This window comes from Carassius auratus, chromosome 49 (genome assembly GCF_003368295.1).
Source record: "Carassius auratus strain Wakin chromosome 49, ASM336829v1, whole genome shotgun sequence".
In the NCBI taxonomy this organism is placed as follows: Eukaryota; Metazoa; Chordata; class Actinopteri; order Cypriniformes; family Cyprinidae; genus Carassius; species Carassius auratus.
This window is the reverse complement of record NC_039291.1, coordinates 8,427,018-8,444,419: the sequence shown is the minus strand read 5'-3', so window position 1 is coordinate 8,444,419 and position 17,402 is coordinate 8,427,018. Positions and strand designations below refer to the sequence as shown.

The 17,402-nt window shown below is 36.0% G+C and overlaps 1 protein-coding gene across 7 annotated transcripts in view; it reads left to right on the top strand.

Annotated features, from left to right (window-relative positions):
* The first annotated feature begins 1,628 nt into the window (after window positions 1-1,628).
* The window catches only part of LOC113066129 (histone-lysine N-methyltransferase 2C-like), a 134,769-nt gene continuing 118,995 nt past the window's right edge, over window positions 1,629-17,402 (top strand). For 4 of the 7 annotated variants that reach the window (XM_026237800.1, XM_026237801.1, XM_026237798.1 and 1 more), the window contains exon 1: window positions 1,630-1,990. The gene's annotated coding sequence lies outside the window, so the exon portion shown is untranslated. Of the gene's footprint in view, window positions 1,991-17,402 lie in introns of all 7 variants that reach the window. The other 3 variants (XM_026237803.1, XM_026237796.1, XM_026237797.1) reach the window with 2 other exon arrangements.

Below are 17,402 nucleotides of genomic sequence, written 5' to 3'. Positions count from 1 at the left end.
AAATTAAAGATCTTATTGTTGTCAAATAATTGAATGTTAAAAAAAAAAAGTACTTTAGTGTCTTTTTTTGGTCAATTTACGTTTGAATTCATGTATGTAATTTCTTAAAATCGTAACAAGAACACCCACATAATACTTTCACACCAATTATAAAACAAGTGTCTCATCAAACTGAAGCCCTGTACATCCTCTTATTATCCAGCGGGGTGCTTTTCTCTGTCAACTTAGTGAATACTACACAATTTGCATTTAGCTTTAGGACTTAATAAAATTAGGGCACAAAATGGGTTGTTTTTACTCTGGAACATCTGGGGGGATGGGGGAACTTTATTCTACTTTAAAGTGGCTTAAACTGACTTTTGTCATTCCAAAAAGAAGCGCATTTACTCAGCACAGACTGAGTATAGTTTAGTTAACATGTTTATTATTTTTTTTTTTATTATTGTTATTTTTACTTTTAGAATTTTCACATTAGAGGCAGAAAATGGTAATCTATAAAGATTATGCATTAAAAATAATAATAATAATGTTAGCCCATAAAAATCCCTGAAGTGTTTGTTATTGAAAATAATCAATTCTGTTGTTAAACACTGAGGACACCCTTTAGTATCCAGTCCCATGCACAAGCTCTCTCACACACAGCGTGGATCATTCAGCGAGCGGTAAAGAGGAAATGTGTCGAAGCAGAGCGATGAAAGCATCAGTGAGACACTGTCTTTCAAACACTGGTGCTTCTTTCAGGCCAAGAAGCTCATTTCCTCTTGCACCTGGACTGCTTTGGACATCTTCCCTCGAATCCTTGACCTTTAATGAACCTCTTTTTAATTAAGGAAAAAAAATAAAAAAAATAAAACAGAATAACCAATGTACTTTTGAAACACAGTTTTTATGTATTTTATTCCTTTATCTTTGGTTTATTTTCTATTATCAATGAAAGCTGTTAATAACAGAGATGGAATAGTGTGCATTTATTTGTAGAATATGTCTACATTGCTGGAAGGAATATTCTTTAATTATAAGTAAAGCATGACTAAAATTAACTGAATAGGAAATTGGTGAGCTTGTGATAATTACTGCTCGTTTTGCCTCTTTCAAAATCATGTAAATGTTTTGTGTCTTTTCCCCCCATAATATTCTTCAGTAGATATTTTAGTGTGACTACTTTGTTTTTTTTTTGTATGCTTTTATTTACTTTCATGTATTCAGAATAGTGTGTACACGTGTAATAGTGGTTGCGTCATATATAAAAAAAATATATGTGCAGAGTATTAACAAAGTGAAACTAAAAAGTTTATTTTGTATTCAAAAAATAAAAAATAAACATTGGATGCTATAAGTAATGTGGGGTGTTCCAAAATGCTAAATTCTCGGAAATGTAGTGTAAGAACTGAAATTATTTGCTGATAGATGATGAAAGAGTCTGAGTTAAGTAATAGTGCCTCTGTATGCCGATAGCCGACAGGGACTCAATCCAGCTCAATATCCAGAGTCAACTTCCGGGTTTTACCGTCCACCGCTGACGACTCAGAAGACTTTTTACCTTGAGTATGTCCCCATGTATCGCTCCGCAGGGTCAGTGAGACTTTTTAAAAATATCTCCATGCAGTTTTAATCCGAAATAACCTCTATCTTTAACACATCACACGTCATATGTTCGGTTTATAGCTGTTCTGTACGAGTTGTGCGAAATTTAAAACAGAAAGACTGTCATGAATGTTAAATTGGGTCTATTTGTCCGTTACAGTGACAGGCAGTGTTTCGGTCTCTCTTAAACATGGCCACCATGATGGAGTAAACGCTACAACTTTAAAATTGATATAATCGAGGAAAACTATGCTTCTTTCACCCAAATGAGGAATGTTTCGACCTGAAATATCGTACCAAACGCCTTATCCACATGAGAGCTTTGGGAAAAGTTTCTTCTTGGATTACATTCTGAATTAAGTTGGCTGGAAGCTGGAAAGGAAAAAAAGAGAATTGCATCAATTCCGTAAGCAATAGCTACTCTTCATCATTTCACACGCTTTCCAGTGTATCCATATGTTTATAAATTGGTGTTTTAGCTTATGTTTTGGTGAAAGGTGCGTTGTTTTGATGTTTGAAGCGAAACGCAATTGTTGTTTTGGTTTTCATCGGAAAGTGGCGATAGTTGCTGCCTGCGCGAGTGCGAAGAAACATTGTAATGACAGATTGTTATAAAGTCTGAGAGCGCGCATATATCGTTCTGCAGCTTTACGTTTTTAATTTGACCGAGGTATTTAACCAAGGACAGATAAGTCCCCAACCTTTAGAATATACGCAAGTAATCCTATTTCGTATGGGACCTTAAACGACAACGAGGAAGTAACGAGAAAAATATCATTCTGGGTTATAAAGTTTGTACGCCGTTTCCATAAGAGTAAATGTGACACCGATGTTTTGCTGGCAGAAAGTTGTTTTGTTTTCACATGGGTCCAGCCATCTTACTCGAGTCAAGATAAGAGCTAATAAACCAACTAGTTAATTTCCCTCAACCCAGGGCTAACCTGCTGATTGTATAACTAAGGATTTTAACTTCCTTAGTTGTGAGAGTTATAATCAAGTTAATACGAAGTACAATGCTGTAAAGTTTAGCTGACATGTCAAGCAATGACAGAAGTGACGTCTATAACTACAATTATTCTGCAAACAGGTTGTTTGTGCTCATATTTGTTGAGGGTCTGTATGGAATGTTTTGGTATTTTTTTCTTTAAAAACAGTTTTGTCTCACTCTAGGATCATTTAAAGTGAACTGGGAGATTATAAACTTGTAACGAATTCAAGTTTAAAAACTTTTTTTTTTAATATTAGAATTATATTACGAGTGACATCATTTTAAATATACACTTTTATTAAGACATTCATACAGTTCGTGCTTTGTATTTCTATGCATTGTAAATAAGGTTGTATGTGTAATAAGTCTATGTTTGTTATGGAATACTATTTACTGTGCACACTATTCATTTTCTCTGTATGAAATGAAAACCTAGATAGCTACATTGTATACTGCACTTTTTGGCATAGAATGAATGCACCTTGCATTTCCAGTGTGATTATGTAATCATTTCTTCACTCAATATTTGACCAGATGACCTAGTACCTAGAATTAACACACATTAAAAAAAGGCGCAATAACAAGGAATACAAAAGCAAACTAGCCTTTATTATTGTTGTTGTTGTTTTATTTAATTTTTTCATGTACAAGATTATAACTGGACCCCACTTGCTGCCATATGAAAACTAACTATTAAAGTAAATAGTACACAAAATAGTAGACAGTATGTAGCACCCCATATTTAGAAAGATATTTCCATGTTGAAGATGGCCTTTCAGCTGCTTTTGCAGCTCTGCTGAATGATTCTCATAATAGTAGGAGACCAATTTTCACTTTAAGTGGTTTAATGAGACACAAGGGAATTGTTTGAGTTCAGTTACATCAATGGCAGCCTTTCCAGAGGAGTTCAGATCTTACTTGTTTATCACAATCCACTATTAGGGTTGGGCGATGTGTTCCGTGAAACATCGAGATTGACGTTGACATCTGGGGAGCCATCTGCCAAAACACTGAAAATAATGATATATTTTTTAAATGATATAATAAAACGATATAATTAATTTCGATTTTGGCATGCTCTGCAGCTGACCACTAAAGGCCCGGGTATACTTCACTTCCCATCTTCAGTTCCATCTCATGCACAGCCCAACCATACAATCCACCACAGTGGCCTTACAGAATCTGCTCACATATAAATATACTGGGAAAATGCCATGGACTGGAAAGCTAAAGTTGTAAATAATTTATTATTATTTCTTTTTTTTTGTTTAAAAAGTTACTGCCAAGTAAAAAAAAAAAAAAAATGACCATCACATTTTCTGCAGTAACATTTGCAGCCACAGTAGTTATTATGATGTTGTTTTCATAACAAGTCCTGTGTGTTAACTGGTTGTTGTCTGGTGTTACATGCATTCAGTGATCATTGACACCAGAAGCCCTCTGGTTTGGGCTACTTAATGTACAATCCCTCACCTGGGCCTGTTGAGTTTCAAGTTGCTATTTCGTCACGTTTGTCTCGAGTGAGAAGTTACAGAGACTAGTATCTGGTGAAGGATTGATTTGCCCTAGCATGCTCAGTTTACTGTAATCTACCAGTGTTACCTGGAACAAAGTCTGAATTCTCTAGAATCTTGTTTGCTGTGGCAAGAGTGCTGTAGCTGTTTCTTATGGCTCTTCATTGTGTAATATGTTTTTTTTTTTTCAATCTTAAGTAGTCAATGTATTATTGTAATATAAAGGCTTTAATGTTGCTGGGAATATGTTGGAATTTGTACTGACTATTCTCTGCCGCAGTCCTCCATAAGTTCTGATTGATAGCCCATAATGTGATTGCGAATGTATTAACATAGGTGCGTGTTATAGAAGTCTTGTCCTCCTCTTGTCACCCTGCAACTGTCTAGTAGTTTATGGATCCAATTTATGGACTGAAACAGATGGTTATATCATTATCACTATAATCATGACAAATTTTCCAGCAAATATATAACAGAGTCCCATGTGGCTCCATTGTGCATTTAATCATTTTTAAAAATTGATGCCACACTGCAGGCCCGATCAAAGCAGGAGATGAAGGAATTTTCTGGGCTCAGTATAAGCGTAGAACACTTGGGGACACTTAATATCCAGCGATATCATCAACTTGATTGCACAGATACTATTTAAACTGAACTGAGCTGGTTGATTACATCACTGAATTCAATGATGAACTGTCTTTAACTGAAAATTGAGTGTTTATGATTGTCATTTTGCATTATTGACAAACTTTTTTCCTATTTAATACTGGAAAATGCTTTGACAATCTGTATTCTTAAAAGCACTATATAAATGAAGGTGACTTGTCTTGACTAAGCTCAATCAACAATATTCATTTTTTTTTGCCAAGACAATGTGAAAGCTTCTCATTCCTGTCTTTGTACTTTTTGAAATGGTCCCCATTTACTTCCATTGTAACTGCTGGTAACCTAAATGTTTGCTTCTTTTAAAAGAAAAGGAGAGAGAAGATGAAATCAATGCTTGTGGTAATCAAGATTATGCATGAAACACAAATGCTGTCATTTGTTATTGATATGTGCTGAAGTAGTAATATTCTTTAAAGAAATAATTGAACACTTACCAGTAACCATTCACACCTCCACTTATATTGTCCTTTTTTTATGCTTGACGGTTTTAGACATGTTTTTTTTTTTTTATATAAGTAGCTATAATATAATCTATTCAGGGCTATTCAGTTTATTCAGATAGCAAAAATGCTTCGGGTGTCTCTATTAAATGCATTTTCCCTCAATTTTCCCTATTAATTATAGCCATTCAGCATTACAGTATAATTGAAAGCCATTATTTTTAACATTTAATAGACTTTTGAAATGCTACGATCACGATCGAACAATCGTCAATGCGCATCTCGTCAGTAAAGCAGGTTCTCTAATCAGAACCTCTGATTAGAGAACCGGCTTTACTGACGAAATGCGCATAACGATCGGCCAAAAAAAAGTTCAGGCTCAGGATTTTTTTTCCGCTTTAACCCCTGTACATGTGTCCCATTATAAATCCGCCATGTTTACCCCCGTTCACGAGCGATTTGGTCAGCCAGCCGCTAGTGTTGCTGTAGAGCAAGTTCCCTGTACTTACTTTACACAGACGCAGATGTCTACCTCTTCCTGTTTACCAAGTCAGAGCGAAGATATTCAGAGAATGTTGCCAAGTCTGTGGTTGTTTTTATTTCCGCGGGTCAAAGCGACCCCAATACAAATTACGTGATATATTATTTAGCCCCTAAAATGTGAATTTTACCAAGGCAACCCTGCTAAAAAACATATTTATTTTACATAATATATTTTAACCCCGGGAAGCAATTTGTTTTATCGGGGAACCTTCTGGAAGCGTGATTGTGCTAGTTTTGGACTAGTTTTGAGAAGCGACTGGGCAGGATTTGTTGTGAGAACCTGGCAACCCTGATCTGAACGCACGTGCTGGGGATATACTTCTAATTACAGGAGCGTCTTTACTGATGAGATGTGCATGAAAATCGCATTCTATTTTTTGCACATCCCTACTTTATTTGTCAGGATTTAAGCATGTATTCAGTGGAAAACCCCAGCTTTAGGCGCATGGTGAATGCTATGGAGCCCCGCTATCCTATTCCAACCCGCGAACACCTCACCAAGGTTTGCATTCCCGGGCTGTACGCTCAGACAAGGGCACACGTTACAACCTCCCAGCCAATTATTGTATGGCTGCCATGGTTTATTTTTTCTGCTGGCTAGACTGGCTACCTCACGTAGGTGTAGGCTTACAGGTCTTAAAATACTCATGTAAGTTTAAGTTAAATGTTCTTAGAGACTTGAATTATTTGATGTTTTGGAGAAGCCATGGTACTACTGTTTACTTACCTGGCGGCTTGACTGGCTACCTCATGTTCGGTGTCCAGCTAAAAAGCTTTCAAAGAAACTGTTCAGAACAGGCCACTTGCACTTTAACTCTCCATTGTTAATTGCAAATTGCAATGTTGCACTTTATTTACTTTTCAAAGGCATGTAAGGTACAGTTTGCACTGTTTCGATAAATCTAACAAATTTTCTCAAAACATCTTTGATTAATTTTGTCCAGCATTTATTTTGCAAGCTGTCTGATGTTTTTTGAATTTTTGTTTCAATTAATTCAATCCAAGTAAATGAAACAGTCACAAGATGTCACCAAAATCACTCTGTCCCCTTTAAATCTATCAGAAAATGATGTAAGCATATCGAATTATTGTATCGTTGGTGGAATATCGTGATATATATATATATCGTATCGGGAGCTGAATATCGTGCATCGTATCATATCGTGAGATTAGTGTATCGCTACAGCCCTAGTGTACAGCCGAACAAGCATCCTTTCAAACGAAAGCCTGATTCACTGCACCATGTAGGTGGTGTAACCCCAGGTGTGTGTCTCCACATTCTAGGGTTATAAAGAAGGGAAAAGTTAATCTTCCAAAATGAAGCAGTACCTTCTCAGGTAAAAGTAATTAGAACCGTATGTAGGGACAAGCTGGCCATGAACACTTTGGCTAGAGTAGCAAAAGCATGGCTATTTTTTAAAGAGGATAATACATAGCTACATATCAAACAGTGGACCATTTATCACTGTTCTATATTGTCATATTGCCCAGTAAAAGTGCTCAGTGTAAAGAGTTAAGCCATTATTGAGATAACAGAACTTACTAGAAGCTGCGTTGAGACGATGTGTATTGTGGATGGTCTATACCTTGACTTGAAGATTGAAGTTGAAGATTCTTACAATAAACCAAACAAAAGTGCAAGTGATCAAATAAATGAATGAATGAAACTTAAATCCTGCAAACAAGTGGCTGGGTATCAACGAGCTAAGTCGTGGTATTGAAGGTGGAGAGAGAACTGTACATGCACTCCCCCCACCCACAATTCCTGCCGGCCCGGGACTCGAACTCACAACCTTTTGATTGGGAGTCCGACTCTCTAACCATTAGGCCACGACTTCCTAATGACGACTTTGTTCTACATAGCTTCTTAACATGCATATCAAATTTCAAATTAGAGTCTAAAATAACTGTTTCAATTTCCTTTCGATTGATCTTAATTATAAAACCACTCATTTCCTTCTTTCTAATTGAAAAACACATTGAGACAGTTTTTGCACAATTCAGGGTCAAACAACTGTTCTGTAACCACTGTGACACACCAGTCATTTCTGTATCAACATAGCGTTAATCAAAAGCAGAGGTATTTAAGCAGACACTGATAAGGGCTATGGGCTATGCTATGGCATGCAGGAAGTACCTCTGCTTTTTGCAGAATACATTGCCGCTGTGATGACAAAATCTCATTCTCTATATTTCATCAAATTCTTGCCTGCCAACTGGCAACTGCCACTGTTACATGTACTCTCCAATTGCTGATTTATATATATGTGTGTGTGTGTGTGGAATGTGATCACATTTAGGTACATATTTGATATTCTGTATTCTTCTTTGATTCTCCTTCATTTTCTATGACAATTTTATATTTTTTTTCTCCAGGTGTATATTGATGTCTTTAGCCTACATGTTGATTTTCAATGTTTAAGGTTAGGGGTTCAGATCAAATTAAGCGCAAACCCCTCCCTGGTTCCAATGCTTTTGCCAGGGAAATTTTGTGCTCTTTATGACTTTTTGTCACACTTACCTATTTCCACCAGTAGTGATATGCCGGTATAAAATTTTCCTGTTGCGGTTAATTGCTAATGCTTTTATCACGATTTTTTCTTATAACAAAAATAACTGAACATCTAAATACAATAAAGTAATACAAAAGAAAATATAAAGTTAAAAGTTTTACACAGATTAAAGTGCAAAAGATCTATAAAGACAAATAGGTATCACTTTACAATAAGACCTCCTTAGTTAACCCTCTGGAGTCGATCCCCGCATATACTCGTGATTAGGCATTTTCTCCTGATAACCCCGAAAAGAACTTAAATTACACTTTCAGTTTTGATCGTACAGATAAGAGCAATACATCAATCGAATCTGTAAAGAGTCTACTTTTATTTGTATACAGACGTAATAACAACAAAACTTTGTGCATTTATAAGGTAAATATAACAAACAATGTGTGCTGTCTGCAGGCTTTGTCTGCACTGATCTTCATTTAGAAACTGTAACTCAGTTAATACTTAATGAAGAGATTTGAGAGATATATCTATAGAAAGCTTGACATGTTGACTTTTAAACTAAACAAATGCTGCCGAAAACAAACATTCTGTGATAAAGTAATCCATATGAAAACTACGCGATGTTCAGTCTTTCGCGTCTCCCTTCATTATCTTCTAATGTGACCACGCCCCCGCGCTGAACGCTCTATTGAGACTGAAGCGCACGGCTTGTAAACGCCCATATAGAAAACAAAGCAGAGAGACTGTTCAGTTTATTTTACTGTTTGCTTCGCGATGAGAGGAATAATTCACCCCAAAAAGATGTGATGTGGATTACCTCAGGATTTGAGATTTGGATTTCCTCAGAAAAAAGGAATGAAGTGCTTTATTCAGCACTTTTTTTTATATATATATACTTGTACTAGTTTTCACGTAATGTGTAAACAATTAACTAGTTAGACATTTTCCAAACTATAATTCCTGACATTCAAAAGCTTGACGTAAATAATATAAATGTATCAAATAAATGTAACTGTAACAAATGTAACGAACAATGGCGTCCTTTCAATTTATCAAAAAAAAAAAACAACCCTGAAAACAATATTCTCAGCTCTTTTCCACATTAATAATAATAATAATAACACTTTTAATAATAACTTTTTTTTTTTTTTTAGAAAATCAGTGTTTGATTGAAGGAATGATGCTAAAAATTAAGCTTTGAAAGTCAGCTTTGATTGTTCCTAATAAACTGTTCTGCGCTCGCAAGTGAATATTAAATTATTTTGTGGGATAATTAAATATATTCTTAATGAACTACAAACATAAAAAATCTATACATTTATTTTGTCCTCATATTCTTTCTTGTAACTCTTCCCTCTCAGTCACAAACCTGACTGAACAGCTCATTATTTAGCTCGTTATATGGGCCTTTGTCTTCTCAGGTGTAAATCACAACATGCTGATAGTTCACGCCCTCTCAATAAAGAATTAAAACACTTTCAGACAATACATAGGGTAGGTTGTAGTCCAGATTAAAATAAAATAAAAATATTAAGTAAGTTTGAGAGTTTGAAAATAACCTATTTAGTCTAAATATTTAAGTATTTGGCACTGTGATGAACACCGTAGCAAATCCTCAAAATCTGAATGGCTGTTTAAAATTATTTACATTTGTTTTAGAAAGTAGTGGAGCTGCTTTATTTATAGGGTTTCCAGGGTAAGGGCTGCATTTTCTGCAAGTTTAGCCATCTGCTGCCAGAGAGTGAATGTGGTTTCATTGAGCGCATCTCTCACGTGTTCCTCATGTGCTTCTCATGCATGCTTGTTTACATCAGAGCGAACACGTGTCTTACAAGCAGTTGTGCATTTTGAGCAGATGATGGGAAAATCATTTGCAAAATGCAATAAAAAAAATTGTAATATATCATTATTCACGGTATTTAAAAGTGCCCACGATAACAATATTACAGTGATATTGCATTACCAAATACTGATATCGATATTAGAAAGTAAAAAAAAAAAAGACATATTAGCTGATATTCTTAATGTGCAGGCTATATTATAGTACAGTATAGTCAAATGTTTGGATACACTTCCCATTCGTGTGCCCAAACTTTTTACTGGTACTGTATATAGAACACAATATGTAGCCTAAACAGAATATATAAACACATTTTTGCAATGATAAATAAAATGTGGTAATCAAACTCTTATGATGTGACAAACATAAGCCTAACTTGATATTAAGAAATTAAACATGGTAACAGTGTAGGTCAAGCAAGCTACTGCCAAAACAACAGGGACATGTTTAAGCTGAATGCACAGCTTTTTCAAGTGTAAACCACTTAAATACGTAAATGAATAAATAATTATAATTTTCACAAAGTCTGTAATGTGCATTTTCTGGGAATCAAATGAACATGTAGAACATTCATATTCAAATCATGTTTTTGCAGTTTAATATTCACAGACACAGTCAATATATATGTACTGACCTGTTTTTTATTTATTTCATCTAAAATAAGACCAATTCCATGAAATTCTACATTATACAGTAAATTCAGTTTTTATGACTGGATTCAGTGTTTTCTGCAATCCAGAGATCATAGCGCCGTCTATTGGACTGCAGAAAGATACTAACTTTTCAATCTGCTATGTTACTGACTGCAAAGACAAACTTTTTTCCCCCCAGACCTGTTGCTTTCTGTGTTTCCATTGCTGATTGCGTGGAGCTCACATCTCCGAAAATTGGCGAAACACATTTTTAAATAGGCGCTGTCTTTATAAATAAACCAGAGCTTTGAGTTTTAAACAACAACATTCTCGCCTGAAATACTTTTAAAATTACATTTTATGACACAATAACAGTAATATTTTGAAAATGATCCGAATAAATGGTGGTTGAACCCAACCAATGCTGCGAGAACTCAACCAATCAGCATGTTTAGCGCACAAGTCCTGCCCCCGAAAGTTCCGGAACTTTGAAAAAGTACCACATCACCAGCAGGGACTTTCTGAGGGGCATTTTTTTACCCAGAACTTTATTTAGTTTATGGTTCTTGTGGTGGAAACACACCGAGTACCAGGCCAAAGTCCCTAGTTCCTGGGGGAAGTTCCTGCGGTGGAAACGCGGCAATAGTGTCTGCGCTGCAACAGGATGTGACAAAGTGACCATTGAAAATCATTTGAACTTTGTGTCAGCACGTCATAACTAGAACGAGGCATTTGTTTATTGCACCCAGTGTTAGCAACATCACTTATTATATTGGGTTCTATTCTACACCGGACGAGAGCAGCGTGACAATACAATAATTGTATTTTTTTTTTTTGGTCGCACCATGCAATGTGATGTGAACGATGTGATAAGCATAATTTCTGGGCTGTGGTGCAGCTGGTATAAACACCAGCATTGACTGAATGATCCGCACCGGTGGCCGTAACTCAGGCTTCATCGCGTGCCGTGATGCACAGATCAACTCTAGTCTCAAGCAATTCAAAACCATCATGGCCGTATATGTTTGATGTGTCTTAGCAGTAGAGTTGGGTACCAAAACCCGGTACCAATATGTAGGGCTGGGCGATATGGAGCAAAAAATATATCTTGACATATTTTGCTATATCTCGATATACAATATACAGTATTGTTCAAAATAATAGCAGTACAATGTGACTAACCAGAATAATCAAGGTTTTTAGTATATTTTTTATTGCTACGTGGCAAACAAGTTACCAGTAGGTTCAGTAGATTCTCAGAAAACAAACAAGACCCAGCATTCATGATATGCACGCTCTTAAGGCTGTGCAATTGGGCAATTAGTTGAAAGGGGTGTGTTCAAAAAAATAGCAGTGTCTACCTTTGACTGTACAAACTCAAAACTATTTTGTACAAACATTTTTTTTTTCTGGGATTTAGCAATCCTGTGAATCACTAAACTAATATTTAGTTGTATGACCACAGTTTTTTAAAACTGCTTGACATCTGTGTGGCATGGAGTCAACCAACTTGTGGCACCTCTCAGCTGTTATTCCACTCCATGATTCTTTAACAACATTCCACAATTCATTCACATTTCTTGGTTTTGCTTCAGAAACAGCATTTTTGATATCACCCCACAAGTTCTCAATTGGATTAAGGTCTGGAGATTGGGCTAGCCACTCCATAACATTAATTTTGTTGGTTTGGAACCAAGACTTTGCCCGTTTACTAGTGTGTTTTGGGTCATTGTCTTGTTGAAACAACCATTTCAAGGGCATGTCCTCTTCAGCATAGGGCAACATGACCTCTTCAAGTATTTTAACATATGCAAACTGATCCATGATCCCTGGTATGCGATAAATAGGCCCAACACCATAGTAGGAGAAACATGCCCATATCATGATGCTTGCACCTCCATGCTTCACTGTCTTCACTGTGTACTGTGGCTTGAATTCAGAGTTTGGGGTCGTCTCACAAACTGCCTGTGGCCCTTGGACCCAAAAAGAACAATTTTACTCTCATCAGTCCACAAAATGTTCCTCCATTTCTCTTTAGGCCAGTTGATGTGTTCTTTGGCAAATTGTAACCTCTTCTGCACATGCCTTTTTTTTAACAGAGGGACTTTGCGGGGGATTCTTGAAAATAGATTAGCTTCACACAGACGTCTTCTAACTGTCACAGTACTTACAGGTAACTCCAGACTGTCTTTGATCATCCTGGAGGTGATCATTGGCTGAGCCTTTGCCATTCTGGTTATTCTTCTATCCATTTTGATGGTTGTCTTCCGTTTTCTTCCACGTCTCTCTGGTTTTGCTCTCCATTTTAAGGCATTGGAGATCATTTTAGCTGAACAGCCTATCATTTTTTGCACCTCTTTATAGGTTTTCCCCTCTCTAATCAACTTTTTAATCAAAGTACGCTGTTCTTCTGAACAATGTCTTGAACGACCCATTTTCCTCAGCTTTCAAATGCATGTTCAACAAGTGTTGGCTTCATCCTTAAATAGGGGCCACCTGATTCACACCTGTTTCTTCACAAAATTGATGACCTCAGTGATTGAATGCCACACTGCTATTTTTTTGAACACACCCCTTTCAACTAATTCAACTAATTGCCCAATTGCACAGCCTTAAGAGCGTGCATATCATGAATGCTGGGTCTCATTTGTTTTCTGAGAATCTACTGAACCTACTGGTAACTTGTTTGCCACGTAGCAATAAAAAAATATACGAAAAACCTTGATTATTCTGGTTAGTCACATTGTACTGCTATTATTTTGAACAATACTGTATATCTCGATATCTTTACAGGAAAAATAACCTCGCAAAAATGACTGCAAAAAAAAAAAAAATGTTTAGGGCCCTATGAAATGTTTTATTTTTTCTTCACCATATGTTTTATTGTTGCCTAATTCTGTGTTTTAGCATGTGTAATTATTTAAATGCATACAAACAACTTAATTGGCTGAATTGTTTTCTTAAAATAGCCTTATGAAATGTTTTTTTCCTCCCTTTTGAAATTCTGTGTATTTATGTTTTTCTGGTTATCAAATGAAAGCATAAAACATTCATTTAATTTATCTTTTAATTATTGAAAATGAATTTTTAATATCGAGATATCGCCCACCCCTACCAATACGGACCGGTATGCACCGAACCAAAGAACGCAGATTTCAGTGCCTCATTTCAGTGCCTCTTAAATACCTGAAAGATCGATTATTTGTCCTGGTCCCCCTGAAATGTACCCAAGAAGCATGGGCGTCGCTAGGCTTTTTTAGTGGGGTTATAGCATGCCTTTCAATGGGATTAAAAAGTGGGGATAATATTATCAGGCAACCCAAACCTGTTTCTTGATTGAAACAATATCGCTCTTTAGAACATGCAGAAAATAAGAAATACATTTTTCTATTTAGATATTTATTTTAAGGAAAATGAATGGTCAGGTTTCTACAACTTTAACTCTAGGTTATTACATGCAGAGTTTTTAGGTCTTATAATTAACACCTCTGTTTTTTCATAATTTAGCAGTAAGAAATTACTTCTCATCCAGGTTTATTATAGATTTTGCATTCTGTTCATTTTTAGAATTGGTATGGTTCTCCGTGCCTTTAAGAAATCTAGAGCGAAGTATCATAGGCATAACAGTGAAAGCTTACACCGTGCTTCCTGATGATATCTCCCAAGGGTAATATGTAAAGTGTGAAAAGTAACGGTCCTAGTACTGAGCCTTGAGGTACTCCATACTGCACTTGTGATCGATATCATACCTTTTCATTCACTGCAATGAATTGATGGCGGTCAGATAAGGACGATTTGAACAATGTTAATGCTCTTCCATTAACAGGGATGAATCAAATGATTTTCAATGGTCATTTTGTCGTGTCCAGTGTAGACAGACTTTAGCTGTCACGGTGTGGTGCAACACGAAAACTGTTGCATTCGGTGTAGACACGGTGTGTAAATAAAGGCAAGAATCTGAGTGTGTCTGTCTGTTTGCATTTTTATTATGTTGAGAACCGTTCATCCAATCGAATTCACACTTGGAAGGTGTGTTGAAGTGTCCTATTTTGGTGTAATATGGACACGCAACACGTTCTGAATTAACACATCTTTAGTAAACTACAGAACAGCGCCAGGAGAAAGTGTTGTGCGTCATGCAGGCAGGGCTTATGTGTTCCGAGAACAGATACTGCACTAGTGATTAAATAACACACAGGTCTGTTAAGAGCAATATTTTTAATTTAGACAAATTATTATTAGGCTGGGCTACTGTACGTTTTTTTTTTTTTTTTTTTTTTATATATGAATGCTGTATTTGAAAGTTTTTTCCAAACATGTTAAGCACAAGTTTTTATCATGTGTAAAATTACTGATTAACATCACGGATAAAAGCAGCTAGTTTTTTGTACACCAACAATATACTATAGGCATACTACTTACAGAACTACTTACAGTGATTTTTTTTTTTAAACTTCAAAGTTTGAAATCGCATATTTGGCAAACTGCCTTTTTTGTCCTCACTCAATTTAAAGTGCTCCCACACAGCTGAGGTCTTCGGCATGTTTGTCTTTTTGTCCAGAGGAATTAAATAATGACGTTCACTCAATGCCAATTCAAGTGAAATATTCGAATCTCAATTGAAAATCGAATGGCTAGCCCTAGACCAAACATCATGGAAAAAGCATTATATACTAGAGAAACATTACAATAGAGCCAGTGTCCACAGCTGAGTCAGCATTTGATGATAAGCAACTAAGCAAAAGCAGCAAATAACTTCAGTGTAAAGTGGCAACATTTAGATCTAGCTGAAGTATATGTAAGTGATAAATCGATTATCAAAATAATCATTAAATGCAGCCCTAAAGTATTTGCTCAAGAGGTTACTCCCTGTTTACAATATGGAGGTCTAGGCCTCCTGAATGCCCCCCATCAGAAAGACTTGAAGTGTTTGTTGTTGTAATTCTGTCTTTCTTGTGTAGATTAACAGCACTGTTTCCGCAACGCCTGCAGAATACTGAAGTCACCCACTGCAGAATTGGTGTTACTCGCCTAGTGTTGTTTTTCTATAGCCAAACCAATACTGGCTCACATAAGAGTGCAAGACAAACTGAATCATAGCATGGCATCTCTCATCTGATTGGCTGGAATTCTCCAAACAGCCTCAGTGAGAGGAATCCTGTGCCTGACCGGAGCCTCTCAAATTCCCAAGAGATCATGAGCGAGGGGTAACAGAGCATAAACAACCCTGTATGCATTTTCATCACATACTTGATAACATTTCTATGCTGATACCAAACATATTTGCTGTTATGTTTTAATATAATATTTACAGGAACCAGACTCTATACTATAAAATATATATAGCATGTTCGCGGTTTGAAGCAACCCCAATACCAATAACGTGATATTTAGCCCCTAAAATGCTAATTTTACCAAGGCAACCCTTCCAAAAAAATGTATATTTTAACCCCGGGAAGCAATTTTTATAGGGGAACCTCCTGGAAGCGTGATTTGACTAGTTTTGGACTAGTTTTGAGAAGCAACTGGGCAGGATTTGTTGTGAAAATCTGGCAACCCTGATCTGAATGCACGTGCTGGAGATATACTTCTAATTACAGGTGCGTCTTTACTGATGAGATGTGCATGAAAATCGCATTCGATTTTTTGCACAGCCCTATGTAATTTATTTATAAACATTTGCCAACACATGAAAATACATCAATCTATATCTAAATATGCTATGTATTGTACATCATGATATCAAAATAAAAGTTTCTGCATGTGGCCAAATATGGAAAATTTTATGGATTTAAACATCTTTTTTATCACGCTGTAAAGTGAAACGTCACCAGACTGTTGGCGCCTTCTGCAGGTATTTGTTTTAATTGATAATGTACTTAAATTTGTTCATATTATGTTCATATTATGTATAGGTTTATTACATTATGTATTTTACATTTACATTACATTTATTCATTTAGCAGACGCTTTTATCCAAAGCGACTTACAGATGAAGACAGTGGAAGCAATCAAAAACAACAAAAAGAGCAATGATATATAAGTGTTATAACAAGTCTCAGTTAGGTTAACACATTTTAACAGTGTTGTTCAATACAGTCATGTAATTTCTTAGTTTTGATATTTTATTTGAGCCTATTATTATTGCCTCATATACCAACATATACCACACATGTTTTTAATGCACCACTTGCTGATTTGAATTCACCACACCCTACTTTTAATGCACCACCTCAGATTAAGCATACATACATAGTAATTTTACAGTGAATGTGGAGAAAAAAAAAATTATGCATTGCTATGAGTTGCATCATGCTCTGGATTTGACTGACAGACTAGCTTTATGGCACCTCAAGCTTCATGCTTTCTTATCTCCACTTTATGTTGCAATTATTCTGCTTATTGTACATATAGAATACAAGAAGTTTATATCAGTAGTCCCATATTCATAATTGTGACCACAAAGTCAGTTTACATTGTATACCACTGTAACTAGGAATGGGTATTGTTAAGGTTTTAATGGTATTACTACTCTTACTGATACTGCTTAACGGTCCAGTACTGTAACGGTAATCTTATCGGTATTTTGTGTTGTGTTATTTTGTGTTGTGTTAGGCAGTCGAAAACTTTGCATTTCTCTGTCTGCACATGAAGCACTTTTGAAAGATTGACAGATTGCTTGTGT